Consider the following 19825-nt stretch of genomic DNA (forward strand, 5'->3'; position numbering starts at 1 on the left):
GCGAAGAGATATGGTTGGAAGGAAAGAGATGGATGGAGGGAGCTGAGCGGCCACGCTAAGGGACGTTGGCGAGATGAAGGGATGAGGGAGAGGATGGAGAAGGGAGAACAAACATACCTCACAACTTAGGAAATTTACAATGAACAATAACACGCTGCACAACTCCAAGGTGCACTTGTACTTTCTTGGCATCAGTAAATCGACTTGAATTGCTGCTGTAATTATCATAATTTTCTGAGTGATTGGCACCCTCCACTCTTTCAGAACGGATGTCACCATTTGCTTTATGGTTTTATTCATCACAATACACCATAACCATTTTTTTCTGGTTCTGATGGCTGTAGATGTTACATGTATGGGTATAATTATTGTTTGGGAATTCACAGGAAGGAATTTTAGTTGATTTGTGTTTCGCTGTTCATACACTAAAATTGCAACATGGCCGTGGCTTGGTTTTGCGGAAGAAGAGCTTTGGAGAGTCACAAATAAGGACAAAGCCTCTCCAGCAAAAAAAAAAAAATGCTGCTATATTTATGAGCAAAATACTCAGAAGCAGCATGTTGATTTGCGTGGTTTCTTCTCTGGTCAAAAGTCTCGTCAAACAGATCATAGTCATTTTCCAACCATTTAAAAAGGCAGCAAAGGCAACAATGATTCAGGTTTGTTTTCAGTCTTTTGCACAGCATCAAATAATGTGTTCCAAATTTTCAGTAATTAACAATTTAAATTACAATGGTATACCCGAGAACCACACTGGACGCATTTCCTTTGTTGTCAGAGGAAATCATTATTATGCATCACTTTCTTCAAAAAAAAAAAATCTCGATGACACTGGACAGCAATTTCTGTTGTGTTGTTGTTTTTGTCCCCGGATTCCCAAGAGGAATTCAGTTATTACTTCTTTGCTGGTATGGGAGTAATCGGGCTAACGTTGTTGTGCAAATGCAGTATCTGTGCCTGAATAGAACGTTCGTTTCCAATCGAATGTACAAAATAAAAGCAAGAAGGCAGACTATTTAAAAGACACCTTGTCAGTTGAAAAAATGTACACCACGTTAGCCGCTGAGCTGGAGAGCATTCGAGAGAAGGGTAGGAAAAGGACAGGTGTCAAGACCCAGTGATGAAAGCCTCGGAATTAAAAGAGTTATGGATGTTGAATGGTGGCCAAGGCGAGAACTTGGTCGAGATGGAAATTCAGCAGCGGGAGTGCTTAGTGCTGTCCTCCTGCATTGACATTCTGAGCTCATAGTTTGCTAAGACCACTCTCCTCTTTTTATATCCGAGGGTGATGTCATCTATATGGATCCCTTGGTCCGACGCCACCATTACTTACATCTCTGCCACTGTCGCCAATTGTGTGTGTGTGTGTGTGTGCGCGCACACACTCTCAAGCACTTAGCCTCATAGCGACCTATATCTTAATGCACATTTGCTGCAAAGGACACAAATATATCTGTATCATTAGATGGGTGGAGTCAGCAGAGACCATTCAAGGAAAGAGCGCATAATGGAGTATCAGACAGTCATGGTATGCAGACAGTAAGTGAGTTGGAAAGCCACACGTACGAAGAGAGCTTTATGGGTGGTTTAGGCTGGCTCACCAGGCCACTTAAGGCCACTGTGAGGGGGCGTGGTCCATTTTAATATGTGAGAGTTGTTCCAGTGGTGGCTGTGGGTGTGGAGGGTGGAGCCGACCGTAAATCATTTCAAATCATTAGGAATTCATGGTGGGAAGGAGAGCCATTGAGGTGGGTGTATGTGTGTTTTAATAAAAGGTAGGTGGCCAAAGGCAATGCATGAATATTTCATTTTGATTACATTAAATATCACCACATTGCCCGAGAGCAAACACGAAAAATATTGTCCTTCCCGCCACCTGCACTGATTTTACAAAACCTTTTTTTTTTTTTTACATCACAATTGATCATTGTGCTATTAGATCTGTGTATTGAAAGGAGGATGATCAGTTGTTGGGAAGGACTCGCTGTACTAAACCACCAGATTTGAAGCAATGGATTTATCAGTTAGCCGACTTGATAAATTACTTCGGGCACCTCCTAATCACGATCCCTGAATGTTCCATTTTTTTCAAAAATTAGGTAGAATAATACTTTATTTAGCATTCTAATGAATCCGTTTTTATGGGGGGCTTTGTACTCAAGACCCAGGGTCCATGATCATTAGGGACCCGAGAAAATAACATTTGCCCCTGTTTGTGCTCAGGCCTACATCAGGATAAGAATTGGAAAGTAATTTGAAATTAAATGAAATAGTTTTCTGTCAATAGTAAATAAACAATGAAGTCTAAAAAACAAAAAAGTCAATATAAGATGATACTGGCTTATTAATGAAGAAAGTGTGATGAAAATAAACACCTCCAAATCTGAGACAATTTTCACTCAGATGGAAAAGGTTGGAGTGCCCTCTCCAGAATGAGGATGAGATCCTGCCTCATGTATCTTGGGGTCTTGTCATGAGTATGAGGAGAATGGAAAGGAAGATTGACAGGCAGATCGGGCAAGCGTCTGCAGTAGTGCGGATGTTAAATCTGTATTGGTTCTTTGTGGTAAAGAAGGAGTTAAAAGGCTCTCGATTTACCAGTTGGTCTATGTTCCTTCCTATGCTCTCCTATGCTCATGAGGTCTGGCTCATCACCTAGAGACCATGGTCCCTACAAACGGCCAGAATGAGATCCCTACACAAGGTGTTAGGAAACTCCCTTTGGGTGAGGGGCTCAGAGATCCGCTGCTATGGATCGAGAGGAGTCAATGATGTGGCTCAGGTATCTCGTTAGGATCCCTCCTGAACACCTCCCTGGTGAGGTGTTCCGGACATGTCCCACTGGCAGGAGGCCCCGGGGACTACCCAGGACATGCTGGAAGAGACTATGTCTCCTCGTTGCGCTGGACACATCTCAGATTAACCCGGAAGAGCTAGATGAAGTGGCTGGGGTTAGATAAATCAGAATTTCCCTGCTAATGTTAATCTCGCGTGACCTGACAGCAAATAAATAAAAGACAATGGATGGATGAAGTTGCATATTTCTTTCGAATAATTCCCTTGACAGTTCAATTATTTGCAATGTTTAAGCAATAGATTAACAGGGAGTAGCTAAACAAAAAGGGTTTTGCCTCATTCTTAGAGCAGGTTTAGATACCCATGGTGCTTCCGGGCCAGCTGCTAATGAAGTAGCTCAAAAGGATTCCATGCTCACTCTTTTCTAATGCTGTGCCGTTTCGCTCTGCTCAGTGTTATCCATTTTCTTTCTTGTGATGTCACTAAGCGAAGCCAATTTCTTTGCCTCGGCTGCCACCCACTACTGTCTAGCAAGCATCAGAAGCGCTCATAACAGTCGCGGTTTTGACAATAACAGTGGCTGTTGAATTCTTTTTTAAAAATATGCAACCGGGTGATCCAACCCTTCATCATCAGATTGTAGTCAAACTGCACCCACCGCGATACAAGAGGACTGTGCTTAAAAAAAAGTTTAGATTCACAAAGCGGCAAGGTGCAGGCCATTCCCGTTTGGTGCTTGGTAGGACTTTGGAAGATCACTGTTCACTTTGCCTCAGTGGCAAATCCCTGACCTGGATAACCGAAAAATAAACAGCGCAAGTCACCTCCTTGCTCAACTAGGGGCTTGCTCGGCGCCACCACTGCCATGACCCATCGTCGGAGGGTCCCACTTTTGTGTGGACGGCTTCCATGGACCCCTTTTCGCTCTCCATCACCGGGAAGGCCACAAGTGCACCAGTGTCCCTACCCTGCCGCCCTGCCACGGAACCCTGCAGCGGGCCTTCCAGCGAGCACCGCATTTTCCATGCCCTCCGAGTGAGGCAAGTCAGCTCCAGCCAACCGCCGCCCACCTGCGCCGGTGGTACTCACCATGAGAGAAATCCTCGATTTAAGCTGTACATTACTTTGAGCAGTTTCCACAGAAAAAGGTCTTGACACTGATGAAGAAAATGAGACCACGGTAGATGTTGAGTCCGTGGTGGGGACTATCACCGTGGGGGCCGTCTCTGTTAATAAAGCTGGTCTACCTGGAGGTATTGATGCAAGCAAGCCGTTCAGTGTGGAGGCCAAGATGGGACTGTTGGGGAAATGGTCTGTTGATGGAGTCAGTTCAATCGGAAATATTGGTGCTGGGGGAGTCATTCAGTGCTGGGGCCAAGATGGGACCTGCCACCGTCGGGTCTACCTACACCTGTTGATGGAGTCGGCCCAACTATCAAGGCCACACCACACAATAGGAGAAGAACTGCGCGAAGTCAAAATCACAAGTCGTTTTTGCACCTCTTTTATTTTTCCAACAATGTATGACTGCTAGTACAGTATTGCACACTGTCTAAACTCAAGACTAGTGAGTGAAAAAGTGATACATTTCACGTTTACAGCTGCGTTACAAAGAGGAATGGGAATATGTGTATATACTGTATGTATATGTATAATGTGAGCTGTCAATTAAAGGTTTATTTAATGCAAGTTAAGTTGCTGCTGGGGCAAAACCAAAATGACCACCTTCAGTGATATCACCCAGTGAGTGACCCAAAGCATTGTTGAAACTTGGGCCCCGGCATAGATGGGGGGAGGGGGGGAATGCACCGTTGCACCCTTAAAAATGTAAACCATAATGGCCGTGTGTGTGCCTGTGTGTGTGTGTGTGTGTGTGTGTGTGTGTGTGCGTGTGCGTGTGCGTGTGTGTGTGTGTGACTGAGCATGCATGGTAGACCAAGTGAAAAGGCTGTTCATTGATTAAGGTGTCATTTGAAAGTCATCCTTGTGCGCTCGCTGCCCATGTCACTTTTTTCTTCCTCTCGTCTCTCAATCACACACGCGTGCACGCACGCGCACATTTGACTTATAACAACAAAGGTATTGCCTTTGCAGAAATGCCAATGACAGTGCATTTCAAACTCATAATTTTGAACTCTTCCTACTTAAAAGTGTTAGCAGTGCGAGCAAGTGGGGGATGGGAAGGACAAGGATGATTTGCTGGATGAGTTGTGAAGTGATTGATAGACAGACATTCAGTAAATCCTGAAGTGGGTTTGGCAAAATAGGGTTGTGTGTGCAGCAGTGTGTTGTGTGTAACAACCAGGGTGCCTAACTTGTCCAGAATGTCCCCAGCGAGTGTCTAATGGTCAGTACATGTAACCAAGGTACTCACAAGGTTTACTTAAGTAAAAGTACAAACTCTTTGTTTAAAAAAAAAGACCCGTAAAATACCGGTAGAAGTAATGTTTCATGTAGACTCTAAAGTGAAACATAGAAAAAAAGTTAATTTAAGGGCTTTGTAGGAAACCGCAGATTTTTTGTAGAAAATATAAATTACCTGGCGGGCGTCCTCTTCAGAAGTATTGCAACCGTAAAGTCAATTATTTTGTTTTTGTTGCATACTGAACACATTTGGGTTTCAGATCCAAAGATGAGACAAAAGTTCAGGGGTCCAGCATTTATTTCATGGTATTTTATCTAAATGTGTTAACTCCGGACAGAACACAGAGCTGAGCAAAAGTAATGAATCATGTGACATGGCTTAGTTTAGCTTGCACAGGGTCTTACACTGCCCACAACAGATTTGGAATAGCATGCACAACAAACAGTACAAAGATAAGATTGAAAAATTGAGCTGATTTTTGTGAAAAAATGCACACGATGAATTCATGCACTTAATGTTGGTTTCTTCTTCACCAGTTTTGTGCCATTCTTGAATGGCAATGTTCATGCACGAGAGCCCTATGCACTGGGGAAAAAAAGTCAACAATGTATTTGCACTTGATTATTTCCCACCCCGGATGACCAAGCTTAGCTAATTGCGTCTGTTTTTCGCTCTTCAATCATGCACAACGATTTTGTTTTCTTTTACGCTGTACACATTATGTGACACTGAAAGTATGACACACTGATGCAGCGCATTAATTTGTTCCACTTTTTATATGTGTACTTCTGAGTAATGACTTGAAAGGCCACACTCCAGAACCTATACATTGTTTTCCATACAGCTGTAGAGCACCTTATAGCACTCTAATGTACTTGGCATTTTTCCTCACAGGAGTGAACAAAACGCAGTGTCACAGAAACAGACAAAGTAATATCAAACGCAACCAGGGGGGAGGAGTTAACAGTTACAGCCCCCTCCGTATCATCCACCCTGTGGCCTCCTTCTCCCACTTCACATCCTCCAAGCTGCGATGCTCTCCATCTTTTTTTAAGCCAGTAAGAGAGTGTGAAATGAAAATATAATTGGGTTTTAATTTATCTGACAAAGATGAAAGTATATCACTGTTCATCATGGCATTCAGGCATAAAAACAAAGAGGTAATGCCAGACAAATTCCTCTTGTTAAAGAGAACACATGTAGCACACAAATTGTGTCCATAAAATTCAGCAAGGCATGTGTATCGCTTTACACTGCTCTGTTTACTCCACTCTTGGCTTTGTTTGCTTAGAATACACAGAGGGGCTGGCGGAACTTGTGTGTGTGCTTGCAGACCATAAACAATTGCTCAAGTGGGAAATCTCAAGACCCCTTAAGTAGCTTCATATCACTACCCTGAGTTTAGGTGTGTATGTGTGTGTGTGTGTGTGTGTGTGTGTGTGTGTGTGTGTGAGTGTGTGTGTGTGAGTGTGTGTGTGAGAGTGTGTATGTGTGGGTGTGTGGGTGTTGTTCCCATGTATTGTTAAAATTCTGACCTGTGACTGTATGTACAAGCTTCAAAATCCTTAAGGAACCCTATTAGACAAGTAAGGGAAGTAATCACTTCACCTGCTCTATCTCCCCCAGCTACTCTCCCACATCTGCAGCTAACTTTATATTTCTACATTGACACCCAACTTGATTATCTGTATGTTGGGGATGATCTTTTGATGCTGCTCCATTTAACCCTTTCAGGGACAACGGCTACTACAGCTTATCATGTTATTAGGATATGGGTCATCATTTTTGGTGCATGAAAGGGTTAAAATCTTTTCATACATGAGTTGGTGCGTCTATGGTTCGAGGAATCTTTTTAATTGCGTGGTAGACAGTTGTCAGGAGTAACAATGGTGTGTGTCTGGTTATTACATTCTTTAAGCTTTGGGAGAAAGTCGCTGCTCATCTTGTGGTTATCACTATTAGTAGGATTAGTATTGTGTGTGTGTGTGTGTGTGTGTGTGTGTGTATAGATATGGTGGCCCGATGGCCCAGCGCGTCGACCTCACAGTGCAGAGGTCGTGAGTTTGATCCCGGCTCCGGCCTTACTGTGTGGAGCATTTTTTTTTGTTTTGCATTTGTTTTCTCTGTCACGTTGTGCCCTAAGCGACAGAGTAATCGCTTTGTGCGCAACAAACTGGAGATAAGTGGATCACCGAAATAGCAGACACAGAAAAGAACTTTGTCACAAAAATGATACTTATTACAACACAAAATCCCCATCTAAACGGACAACAGAAAACGCTGGTCAAAAAGAGAATCAGGAAATAATTGTAACGAGGCAACAGAAAACGCTTGCGGAAAAAAAACAGCAAGGAGAAAATTTAGGCAAAATACTATGATCACTCACGAGAAGATATCTAGTAACGCAACAATTGTCAATAGTCTTTAAGGCAATGTTTTAACCAAGAAGTAATAGGCAATAGCAATGACACGGCGTGGAATACTCCGGCAGTGAGTTGACTGCCGGAGCGCCTAAGTATAGCAGGTGCAATCGCCTACAAATGGGTGGCAGGTGTGCAGGGGGCAAGTAAGAACGGCTGCCCCCTGCTGTCAAATACGGAACGTGACAGTACCCCCCCCCCTCAACGGACGCCTCCCGGCGGCCTACCCGGTTTTGACGGGTGAGATGCGTGGAAGTCACGAAGAAGGGACGGGTCAAGGGGGACCCATTGCCAATCCTCCGGCCCGTAGCCCTCCCAGTCGACCAGATACTGGAACCCTTTTCCCCTGCGCCGAGAGTACAGGATGGCCCGAAAATGTCTTTGGCTTGGCTTTTGGTGTAGCTGAACCATTAAATGCTTTTGACTTCTTGACACCCAGTGCTATTTCTGCAGTGTCATTGGGTGGTGTGGCAGGCTCAAACTCATCCGCATCAAACTCAAACACCACAGGGATCTTTCTTTTCTTCTTATTTGGCTACACCGGTCTGGTGTACACCAGGTCACCATCGACGACCCGCAGAGGAGGGGGCGGAGTGGGAGAAGGAGCCAAGGGACTGGCAGTCACCGGTTTGAGCAGGGAGACGTGGAACACGGGGTGAACCTTCATGGTGGCCGGCAGCCGGAGCTTGACTGCGACAGGGCTGATGACGGACTCCACCACGAACGGCCCGCCGAATCGGGGCCCCAATTTTGAGGATGTGCCGGCCAGGCGCAGGTCCCTTGTCGCCAGCCACACCTCCTGCCCCACCTCATAGGTTGGTGCAGAGCGCCGACGACGGTCCGCGATCTGTCTGGCCTCCCTCCACACGCGATGGGCCCGCTTGAGGTGGCACTGCACAGAAGGAACCACTATTTGTCCCTCCTGGGATGGGAACAGCGGCGGTTGATACCCGTAGGCCGTCATGAAGGGGGACCTCCCAGTGGCTGAAGAGACGAGGGTGTTGTGTGCATACTCCACCCAAGGTAAGCGGCCGGCCCAGGAGGAGGGACGGTGGAGACACACACAGTGGAGGGCTGCCCCCAGATCCTGGTTGGCGCGCTCTGCTTGCCCATTGAATTGTGGGTGATAACCCGAGGTCAAACTGGCTGTGGCCCCGAGGGACCGTCAGAACCGCTTCCACACTCGGGACACGAACTGGGGCCCCCGGTCCGACACTATGTCCAAACACAAGCACAAACAGCTTCCCCGCGGGACATTCAGTCGGGACTTGGACACCATCTTGAGCTTCCTGTATCCTCCGCTCAATCTCCCACCTCAACGCCCCCAGGATGCAATGGGCCGGGAGAATGGCCTCCGGCGTTTGGTCCCTTTCCGCGGGGTCGTGGAGACGGGAAAGGGCATCGGGCTTGGTGTTCTTGGATCCCGGACAGTATGTGAGGGTGAAATTAAACCGGGTCAATAGTAGGGCCCACCGGGCTTGACGGGAGTTTAGTCTTTTGGCGGAGCGGATATATTCCAGGTTCTTATGGTCCGTGTATACAGTGAATGGCTCCTTGGCCCCCTCGAGACAGTGTCGTCATTCTTGTAGGGCTGCGACCACAGCCAGCAGTTCTCGATTGCCCACGTCGTAGTTCTACTCGGCGACACTGAGTCGACGAGAGAAAAAGACGTAGGGGTGCAACTTCTGGTCGACCAGGGAACGCTGGGACAAAACCGCACCCACTCCCGAATCCGATGCGTCCACTTCTACGATGAAAGGGTGGTCAGGGTTAGGATGTTGAAGCACGGAGGGATTAGTGAATACTGCCTTTAAATGCGCAAATGCCGAGTCCGCATCCGAGTCCCATCTGAATGGGATTTTAATGGACGTCAGTCGGAGCCTTATGGCTATAGCCACGAATGAATCGCCTATAGAAATTTGCAAACCCCAAGAAGCGCTGTAGCTCCTTACGGTTAGCCGGTGTTGGCCAATCCACCACCACCTTCGTCTTGATGGGGTCGGCTCTCAGCTTGCCCTGCTCAATGATAAAACCCAGGAAAGATATGGCGAAATGACCTAATGGGGTCTTAAAAGCAGTCTTCCATTCATCTCCTTCACGAATGTGGAAGAAATGGTAAGCACTACATAAATCTAATTTTGAAAAAATGGTGGCTGATTGCAAAGGAGTGAAGGCAGAGTCCAACAAAGGCAGTGGATACTTATTTTTGATGGTGATGTCATTTAGCCCACGATAGTCTACACACGGTCGCAACAACTTGTCTTTTTTCTCCACAAATAAGAAGCCAGCGCCTAACGGTGATCACGATGGTCTAACTAGACCTGCAGTGAGCGAGCTATTTATATACTCCGTTAATTCCTCTTGTTCTGGTTGAGACACCTGATATAGCCGTGAATTCGGCAGCGGAGCGCCCACTTGTAGGTCTATGGTGCAGTCGTATGGACGGTGCGGGGGCAAAGAACGAGCGCATTCCTTACTGAATACATGTCGTCAATGTAATAACAATTTCGCACTCCGTCAAGGCAGATGATTTCAGGGGAGTCGTCACCGGCACGTTCGCGTCCCCCTACGGCCGATCGTAAACACTGCTCATAACAGTACGGGCTCCAAATCTCTATTGCCGGGCGCTCGCAGGAAATAACGGAGTTGTGAGTTTTGAGCCAGGGCAAGCCAAGAATAACCGTAATGGCTCGGGACCGCATTAAATAAAACCGTCTGCGTTCGACATGATTCCCGGAAACTTTGAGTTTTAGTGGTTCTGTTCTTTGTGTTACAACCGCCAGGAGGCGCCCATCGAGATCATGAACACGCTTCTTTACGGCCAACACCTCGATAAAACAGCATAACTCTGAGGCGAGGTCGGTATCGATAAAACAGACATCAGCCCCCGAATCTATTAGGCCGCTGATCCGCCGCGCCCGGCACGCCCCATAAATCTCTCCATCAAGTTCCAGCCTCTTGGGGTGCCCCAGCCGAGGGTCGACTCGCCGAGGCGGCAAGAAAGAACGCCTGCCCCCTGCTGACATTCTCCGGGTACTCCGGTTTCCTCCCACATTCAAAAACATGCATGGTAGGCTGATTGAACACTCTACATCCACCTCAACTGGCGGACTGCGATCCACTACTGGACCGCCCACCTCCTCTGTCCGGACCCTCGGCAAATTGTGTAAAATAATAATTTATAAAGTGATTTTTGTAATATTTCCCTTAATTTAACAAAAAAACAAAACAAAACAAAATATTCCTTGTAATATTTTGACTCTTCACCAGAGTTTTATATTTGTGGACTATAATCTGCACATTACCGCGATCGCTAGTTAAAATTATCCGTTGTATTCTTTGCGTGCACTCACAGATGTATTATTGCAGAGAACCGCAACAGCGCGACTGTGTGTTGTTTTATGTTTGACTAACTGGAGACCCTGGCTGAGCAGGGCATGTCGGCGATAACGATGCGCTGATTGGCTCCTCTGAACTTAAGGTGTGCCCCCACATAAGCGTCAGCACACATCTATCCCAATACACACGCATTCAAAATGGATGATTGTGTCAAGAAACAGACGCATGCACAACGCCACAGTGTGCTCACAGCTTCAGCCCAGGAGAGCCGCACACAGACAATTAGACAAGACGAATCGCGGGAGGTTTCGATTGTGTGCAGTTTTGCTCCCGTCTACCAGGGGATCTTTGCAGCTGTTTAACAGCAGAACACCGCAACATGGGAAATGAACATCACAATGGCGTCCTCTAAATTTGCTACAAAGAGAAAGGTATACAGTGAAAATCGGCGTTTCATTGAAGAATCGGCCGACAAGTATGCTTTCATTCTACCTCCGTCGAGCACCAAGCCAATGTGTCTAATACGCCGAAAGACAGTAGCTCTGGTGAAGAGTCAAAATATTAAAATGAATATTTTGTTTTGTTTTTGCTAAATTAAGGGAAAAAAGACAACTGCTGTTTAACAAAATTAAAGTAAAAATGTCTCATTTCCCTAAAAGGGCTATTTCTATCATTAAGCAGGCACAACTTAACAAAACAAAAGAGTTCCATTGCCTCAACACAATACAGTACCTGTACACCAGTACAGTACAGTACCTTTGCCAGTACACAGGTACTGGCAAAGTGAATAATTGCTATTTTCATGCACACCATTATTGGTTGTGGACAAGTCAGGCCTACCGGGGAAGTTTAAAGCCTGGGTATACCAGCACGGCATTCTTCCCAGGATCCTGTGGCCCCTCCTGGTCTACTCCGTCCCCATCTCGACAGTTGAGACCTTAGAGAGGAAGGTCAGCAGCCACCTCCGGAGATGGCTAGGACTTCCAAAGAGCCTGAGCAGCATCGCTCTCTACGGAAACAGCAACAAACTGCAACTGCCCTTCAAATCCTTGGAGGAGGAATTTAAGGTCACCAGAGCCAGAGAAGTGGTTCAATACAGGGACTCAAGAGATCCGAAGGTGGCTAAGGCTGGGATCCAAGTGAGGACTGGCAGGAAATGGAGGGCAGAGGAAGCGGTTGAAGAGGCAGATGCAAGGCTCCGGCACAGGTGCTTGACTGGAGTGGTCACACGAGGTCGAGCTGGGCTAGGATCCTTTCAATCTCCCCAGCTGAACACCAAGGGGAAGGAGGGGCGACGTCTTGTCCAGGACGAGGTGAGAGCAGCAGTGGAGGACACAAGAACCTGCAAGGCTGTGGGAATGAAACAACAGGGTGCTTGGACAAGATGGGAGAACTCAGTTGAGAGGAAAGTGACCTGGGCAGAGCTTTGGAAAGCAGAGCCTCAACGCATTAAATTCCTCATCTAGGCAGTTTATGATGTGCTCCCAAGCCCGTCAAATCTGCACACATGGGGCATAGCAGAGACACCGGCATGCCCACTGTGCTCCAAGCGAGGAACCCTGGAACACATCCTCAGTGGCTGCACAAGGGCACTTGGAGATGGACGGTACAGGTGGAGGCATGATCAAGTCCTTAAGACTATCGCGGAAGCCATTACCGCAGGGCTGGCATGGGCTAAACAGTTCCGCCCCTCCAATAAAACCATCGCCTTTGTCAGAGCTGGGGACAAGCCTACCGCGGCCAGCAGAACATCATCTGCAGGCATCCTGACATCTGCAAGAGACTGGCAGTTGTTGGTGGATCTTGAAAAAAAGCTGAAGTTCCCCAGCCATATTGCAGTTACCACCCTACGGCCTGACATTGTCCTCGTATCGGAGTCCACCAAACAAGCAGTGCTGCTGGAGCTGACAGTGCCGTGGGAAGATCGCTTGGAAGAAGCCTTTGAGAGGAAGCTCTCCAAGTACGCAGGACTGGTCAGCGACTGCCAGCTGGCTGGTTGGAGAGCAAGGTGTTTCCCTGTGGAGGTTGGTTGCAGAGGATTTGCAGCCCGTTCCTTGGCCAGAGCCTACTGTAGTTTAGGCATCGATGGAGAGAGGAAAAGGAGAGCCATCCGCAATACCACTGAAGCGGCAGAAAGAGCCTCAAGTTGGCTGTGGCTCAAAAGAGGAGATCCATGGAGTCATGGTAGCTAGCTAGCTGTCTGGACACAAGCCGGGACTTGATCAACCCCGGCTGGGTCACCTGGAGGAGGGCGTCTGATAGTTGAAAGACCCGAAACGTCCAGTGAATCCAGGAACATCACTGATGATGTGTCCAGACTAGGCATCAGTAGATGTATGTACACAGTTGGTTGTGAGGAGTGTTGATTTGTATAAGCTTGGCTTGACCACACAAAATGGGCATATAGCCCTGCTACCCATGACCGCCGTGCAAAGTGGACCTACAGCATTTCTAGTTGAGGACCACTGCTCTACATTGTCTCTAGGTGTGAGTGTGAACGTAGATGATGGTTCATCTCTGTGTTCCCTGCGATTGGCTGGCAACCGGTTCAAGGTGTCCTGCTCCTACTGCCCGAAAACAGCTGGGATAGGCTTCAGCACCGCCCGTGACCCTTGTGAGGATAAAGCGGGTTGGAAAATGGATGGATGTATATATGAGATATATGAAAGAAAGAGAGAGAGAGAGAGAGAGAGAGAGAGAGAGAGAGAGAGAGAGAGAGAGAGAGAGAGAGAGAGAGTGTAGATAGTTTCTATACGTACTTGAAACGTGATATTGGAGCGAATAAATCCCCACCGAAGGCTCAAGTACTAGCTGCATGGGAGCGTCTGGATCTGAGCACAACTCATATGATTGCCAGAAGATAAAACAGTTAGACTAGTGGTTCTTAACCTTCTTAGAGATACCAAACCCAACCAGTTAATATGCACATTCACCGAACCCTTCATTCGTGAAAAAAAAGAAACAAAGATAAGATGCATATAATTTTTTCATTTTAATTTTTTTACAAATTCAAGATATATTGTATATAAAAAACACATTTATGAAAAAACTGAATAACATTTGAAGAGATAAGTATACTTAAAAAAAAATTCACAACAGTCACACGTTGTCACGTCGCGTGCTCGCCAGCAGGTGGCGGGTTCTCCCGCCGCCTGTTCGGCACACCTGCCCGTTATTTCGGGCTGATTACGTGCCTTTATTAGGCGACTCCGGCAGTCATCTCACTGCCGGAGAATTCCTTACCGTGCCATTGCTCTCTATTTGCTATTCTCGTCGTTTGACAATTTCTCGCTGCCCTATTGCCTTACGGCCTCAATCTTCGCGTACTTCTTATTGTGATTATATTGTTATCTCGGTAGTTCCTCGCCCTTTATCGTTTCGCGAGCGTTTTCGGTTGTCTTCCTTATTTTTCCCTGGTCCTTATTTGACCAGCGTTTTCTGTTACCGTTTTCCCTGTTCGGGCTCCTTTTGTTCTTTATTAAAACCCCTTTGTTTTCACAAGATCTTTTCGTTGTCTGCTTCTCCGGGGATCCACCTCGTTTTTTTCTGTTGTGCACGAGGCGATTTCTCATCGCCTCGGGCTCAACGTGACAGAATTCTCCGGCCACCATGGATCCCGCAGACGCCGAAAAGATCTTGTCCGCTCTTGCTCGACAAGAGCGGCAAATGAGTCAGCACAGCCAAGCCCTGACGGAACTCAACGGCGCGGTCTCCATGCTGGCTCATCGGTTCGATGATCTCGAACCTCGCCTTATTCGGGTGGAGGAACGAGGACCACCTTCCGGGCTTCGTCCTACCACCCCGGAGGCTCCCTCCTCGTACCCTACTATGTCGAGGGAGCCCTCGCTTCCACATCCCCCTCGTTACGAGGGTGAGCACGGGCAGTGTGGACACTTCCTACACAATTGCTCGCTAATATTCGACCAACAGCCGTCCGCCTACGCTACTGACGCCGCCAAGGTGGTTTATGTCATGAGTCTTTTAACAGGTCCGGCGGCGTCGTGGGCTATCGCGACCAGTGACGCAAAACCGAATCTCCGCACCTCCTATCCTGACTTCGTGGCAGCCTTCCGTCGAGTGTTCCACCATCCCGTGCGGGGCAGAGAGGCGGAGGGTCGGCTGCTCGCCCTGCAGCAGGGAGGGCGGTCGGTCGCTGACTACTCCATCGAGTTCCGGATCCTGGCCGCGCAGAGCGGGTACGACGATCGGGCCCTGTGTGTTTCGCCGTGGCCTGAACTCATTACTCAAGGACGAGCTGGCGACCCGCGACCACAGCACCGATTTGGAGGAGCTGATCGACCTCGCCCTCCTTATGGACAATCGCCTGAGGGAGCGAGGCCGGGAGCGTGGAGGTGATCGGTATCCGTCCCGCCGCACCACGTACCGTGAGGAACATCGTGGGTTCGGTGATCACTCCCGGGGCCGGGAGACAGCAACCACGGACGAGCCGATGCAGCTGGGCGGCAAGGACGGTGGTGCGGAGGAAGGAGGGCGCCGTCATCGCGACCATGCTACAACAAACGGCGCCCAACCATCCCCCCGCGCCGCAACCAGCTATCCGGGATCGTCCTTCCACGCTCCTCCCGAGTACTGTGAGTCACGGCCCCGCGCGTCGCCCCCCGAGCCTAGGCGAGTAGACAAGCGACCAGGACACCCCAATAGACTCGAGCTCGAGGCGGAGGTATTCGGCGGTTCCCGGTCAAGACGGGTTCGGGCCCTGGTGGATTCGGGAGCAGATGATTGTTTAATGGACACTAATCTGGCGTCCGAACTGGGGTGCTTTTTAGAGGAGTTGGTTGTGGCGAAGCGGGTGCGTGATCTGGATGGGCGCCTCCTGGCGGCGGTAACGCATCGAACGGAGCCGTTAAAGCTTTCGTTATCCGGTAATCATATTGAGCATCGCCGTTTTTATGTTATGCGGTCCCGGAACGCCCCGATCATCCTCGGTTTACCCTGGCTCCAGACGCATAACCCGGTGATCTCATGGGCGCGCCCCGCTATCGATAGCTGGAGCCCTTATTGTTACCAGCACTGCCTGCAGTCAGCCGTCGGGAGGCACGAACGCGTCACGCCCCCCGAGGAGATCTGCCTTGACGGAGTGCCGGAGTGCTATCGGGACCTTAGGGAGGTCTTTAGCGAGGATCGCGCGCGCTCCTTGCCCCCACACCGCCCCTACGATTGCGCGATAGACCTGCAGGCGGGCGCTCCGTTGCCAACCTCGCGTCTGTATCAGGTATCCCATCCCGAGCGTGAGGCGTTAACGGAGTATATTAACAGCTCGCTCGCTGCAGGTATCATCAGACCTTCACGCTCACCGTTAGGGGCGGGTTTCTTCTTCGTAGGGAAGAAGGATAAGTCCCTACGACCCTGCGTAGACTATCGTGGATTAAATGAAATTACAATTAAAAATAGATACCCGCTACCCTTGTTGGACTCCGCCTTCGCTCCATTACAATCAGCCACCATATTCTCAAAATTAGACTTACGCAGCGCGTACCACTTGGTTCGCATCCGAGAGGGCGACGAGTGGAAAACCGCGTTTAAGACCCCCCTGGGCCATTTCGAATATCTCGTCATGCCTTTTGGCCTCACAAACGCACCTGCCGTCTTCCAGAACCTCATTAATGACGTGCTCCGGGACATGATCAACATCTTCTGTTTTGTTTATCTTGACGACATTTTAATTTTTTCTCGTTCTCTGCATGAGCACCAGCAACATGTTCGGCTGGTGCTACAACGTTTGCTCGAGAACCGGCTCTTCGTCAAGGCAGAAAAGTGTGAGTTCCATGTTCCCGTCATCTCCTTCCTGGGGTTCATTATAGAACAGGGCAAGCTACGGGCGGACCCCATTAAGACGCGTGCGGTCACTGAATGGCCGGTCCCGTCCAACCGTAAGGAACTGCAGCGCTTCTTGGGGTTCGCCAACTTCTATAGGCGTTTCATCCGTGGTTACAGCCAGATGGCGCTTCCCCTAACCCGCCTTACTTCGACCAAGATCCCTTTTAAGTGGGACCCTGCCGCGGATACGGCGTTCGCCCGTCTTAAGGCGGCGTTTACTAGTCCCCCGGTACTGCAACATCCTGACCCTGACCGCCCTTTCGTCGTAGAGGTGGACGCCTCGGATTCAGGGGTGGGTGCGGTGCTGTCCCAACGCTCCCCAGTCGACCAGAAGCTGCACCCCTGCGCCTTCTTCTCCCGTCGACTCAGTGCCGCCGAGTCGAACTACGACGTGGGCAACCGGGAACTGTTGGCTGTGGTCACCGCCTTACAGGAGTGGCGGCACTGGCTCGAGGGGGCTAAGGAACCTTTCACCGTGTACACGGACCATAAGAACCTCGCCTATCTCCGCTCCGCGAAGAGACTTAACGCCCGTCAGGCCCGGTGGGCCCTCTTCCTCACCAGGTTCGACTTCGTCCTCACCTACTCCCCCGGATCTAAGAACACTAAGCCTGACGCCCTTTCCCGGCTCCACGAACCTGCGGGGAGGGACCGTTCCCCGGAGACCATCCTCCCCGACCCAGTGCATCGTGGGGGCCGTCCAGTGGGAGATTGAGCAGCGGATCCAGACAGCCCTGGAGGGGGTTCAGGTGCCGGCGGGGTGCCCAGCGGGGAGGCTGTTCGTTCCTCCTGCCCTTCGATCGGAGGTCCTGCAGTGGGGACACGCATCCAAGGTGGCGTGTCATCCCGGGGTGAACCGGACTGTGCAGCTCGTCGCCCAGCGTTTCTGGTGGCCGGAGCTCCGCCGCGACGCGACGGAGTTCGTCAAGGCCTGCACCTCCTGCGCCTGCGGCAAGTCGTCGCATCAACCTCCGGCGGGACTGCTCCAGCCGCTGCCCATTCCTCCTCGCCCGTGGTCTCACATCGCCGTGGACTTCGTCACGGGCCTACCGCCTTCCCGGGGCCGGACGGTCGTGCTCACGATCGTGGACCGCTTCTCCAAGGCCGCTCACTTTGTGCCCTTGTCCAGGTTGCCGTCGGCGCTGGAGACCGCCAACCTCCTCATCCAGCACGTCTTCCGTCTCCACGGCATTCCGGCGGACATCGTGTCGGATCGGGGGCCCCAGTTTGTGTCCCGCGTCTGGAAGCGGTTCTGCCGGTCCCTCGGAGCTACGGCCAGCCTGACCTCGGGGTACCACCCTCAGTCCAATGGACAGGCTGAGCGCGCCAACCAGGATCTGGGGGCGGCCCTCCGCTGTGTTTGTCTCCACCGTCCGGCATCCTGGGCCGACCACCTGCCCTGGGTGGAATATGCCCACAACACTCTCGTCTCCTCCGCTACAGGCAGATCGCCGTTCATGACAGCCTACGGTTACCAGCCGCCGCTGTTCCCGTCCCAGGAGGGGCAGGTGGAGGTCCCCTCCGTGCAGCACCACCTTAGGCGGGCCCATCACGTGTGGAGGGAGGCCCGGGCTGCGTTGTCCCGCACTGCGTCCCGGAACCGGCGGATCGCTGATCGTCGTCGGCGCCCGGCGCCCTCATATGCGGTGGGAGAGAAGGTGTGGCTGGCTGCGAGGGATCTTCGCCTGGCCGGCTCGTCTGCCAAACTGGGGCCCCGGTTCGCTGGTCCGTTCGAGGTCGAGGCCGTCATCAGCCCCGTCGCGGTCAGGCTCCGGCTGCCGGCCTCCATGAAGGTCCACCCCGTGTTCCACGTCTCCCTGCTCAAGCCTGTGTCTTCCAGCGCCTTGGCGCCCCCTCCCGCTCCGCCGCCGCCCCCGCGGGTGGTCGACGGGGACCCGGTGTACACGGTTCGTGCCATCCTGGACTCTCGGCGCAGGGGCAAGGGCTTCCAGTACCTGGTCGATTGGGAGGGCTACGGGCCGGAGGAGCGGCAATGGGTGCCTCGCTCCTGGATCCTTGACCCGTCCCTTCTGCGCGACTTCCACACAGCTCATCCGTCCAAACCGGGTAGTCCGCCGGGAGGCGTCCATTGAGGGGGGGGTACTGTCACGTCGCGTGCTCGCCAGCAGGTGGCGGGTTCTCCCGCCGCCTGTTCGGCACACCTGCCCGTTATTTCGGGCTGATTACGTGCCTTTATTAGGCGACTCCGGCAGTCATCTCACTGCCGGAGAATTCCTTACCGTGCCATTGCTCTCTATTTGCTATTCTCGTCGTTTGACAATTTCTCGCTGCCCTATTGCCTTACGGCCTCAATCTTCGCGTACTTCTTATTGTGATCATATTGTTATCTCGGTAGTTCCTCGCCCTTTATCGTTTCGCGAGCGTTTTCGGTTGTCTTCCTTATTTTTCCCTGGTCCTTATTTGACCAGCGTTTTCTGTTACCGTTTTCCCTGTTCGGGCTCCTTTTGTTCTTTATTAAAACCCCTTTGTTTTCACAAGATCTTTTCGTTGTCTGCTTCTCCGGGGATCCACCTCGTTTTTTTCTGTTGTGCACGAGGCGATTTCTCATCGCCTCGGGCTCAACGTGACACACGTTGACTACTGAGCAAACTAAATTTCCCGCAGCACTGATTGCACAAGCAATGGCATTTGATTATCTGCAGCCATTGATGACCAAGCGGGCGTGTTATAACTAATCGACATGTTGAGTCATGTGTCGTCCCCTCTGTGGCAGAGGCTTCGTCGAAACCCTGAGACCAATTCACCGAACCCCTGGGGTTCGATCAAACCCAGGTTAAGAGCCACTGAGTTAGACAATAAAAAGGTCCAATCCGAGTAAAAAATCTAGATACCTCTGAAGTGTACCTTACACGATTTCTTCTCCAACTCTGATGATAAATGGGATTCACTTGCCTTTTCGTGCGCCATTCTACCATTAAGGTACTTGATGCAGCATGTCACATAATTCACAGAATGATTAATGAAGGCTGTAAAGGTTGCCACGCAAGCAATAAAACAGCTTGTTCGTGCATTGATGACATAGCCTCATGAGCCACTGTGGGTTAAC

The sequence above is a fragment of the Hippocampus zosterae genome, chromosome 10 (assembly GCF_025434085.1).
Source record: "Hippocampus zosterae strain Florida chromosome 10, ASM2543408v3, whole genome shotgun sequence".
Classification (NCBI taxonomy): Eukaryota; Metazoa; Chordata; class Actinopteri; order Syngnathiformes; family Syngnathidae; genus Hippocampus; species Hippocampus zosterae.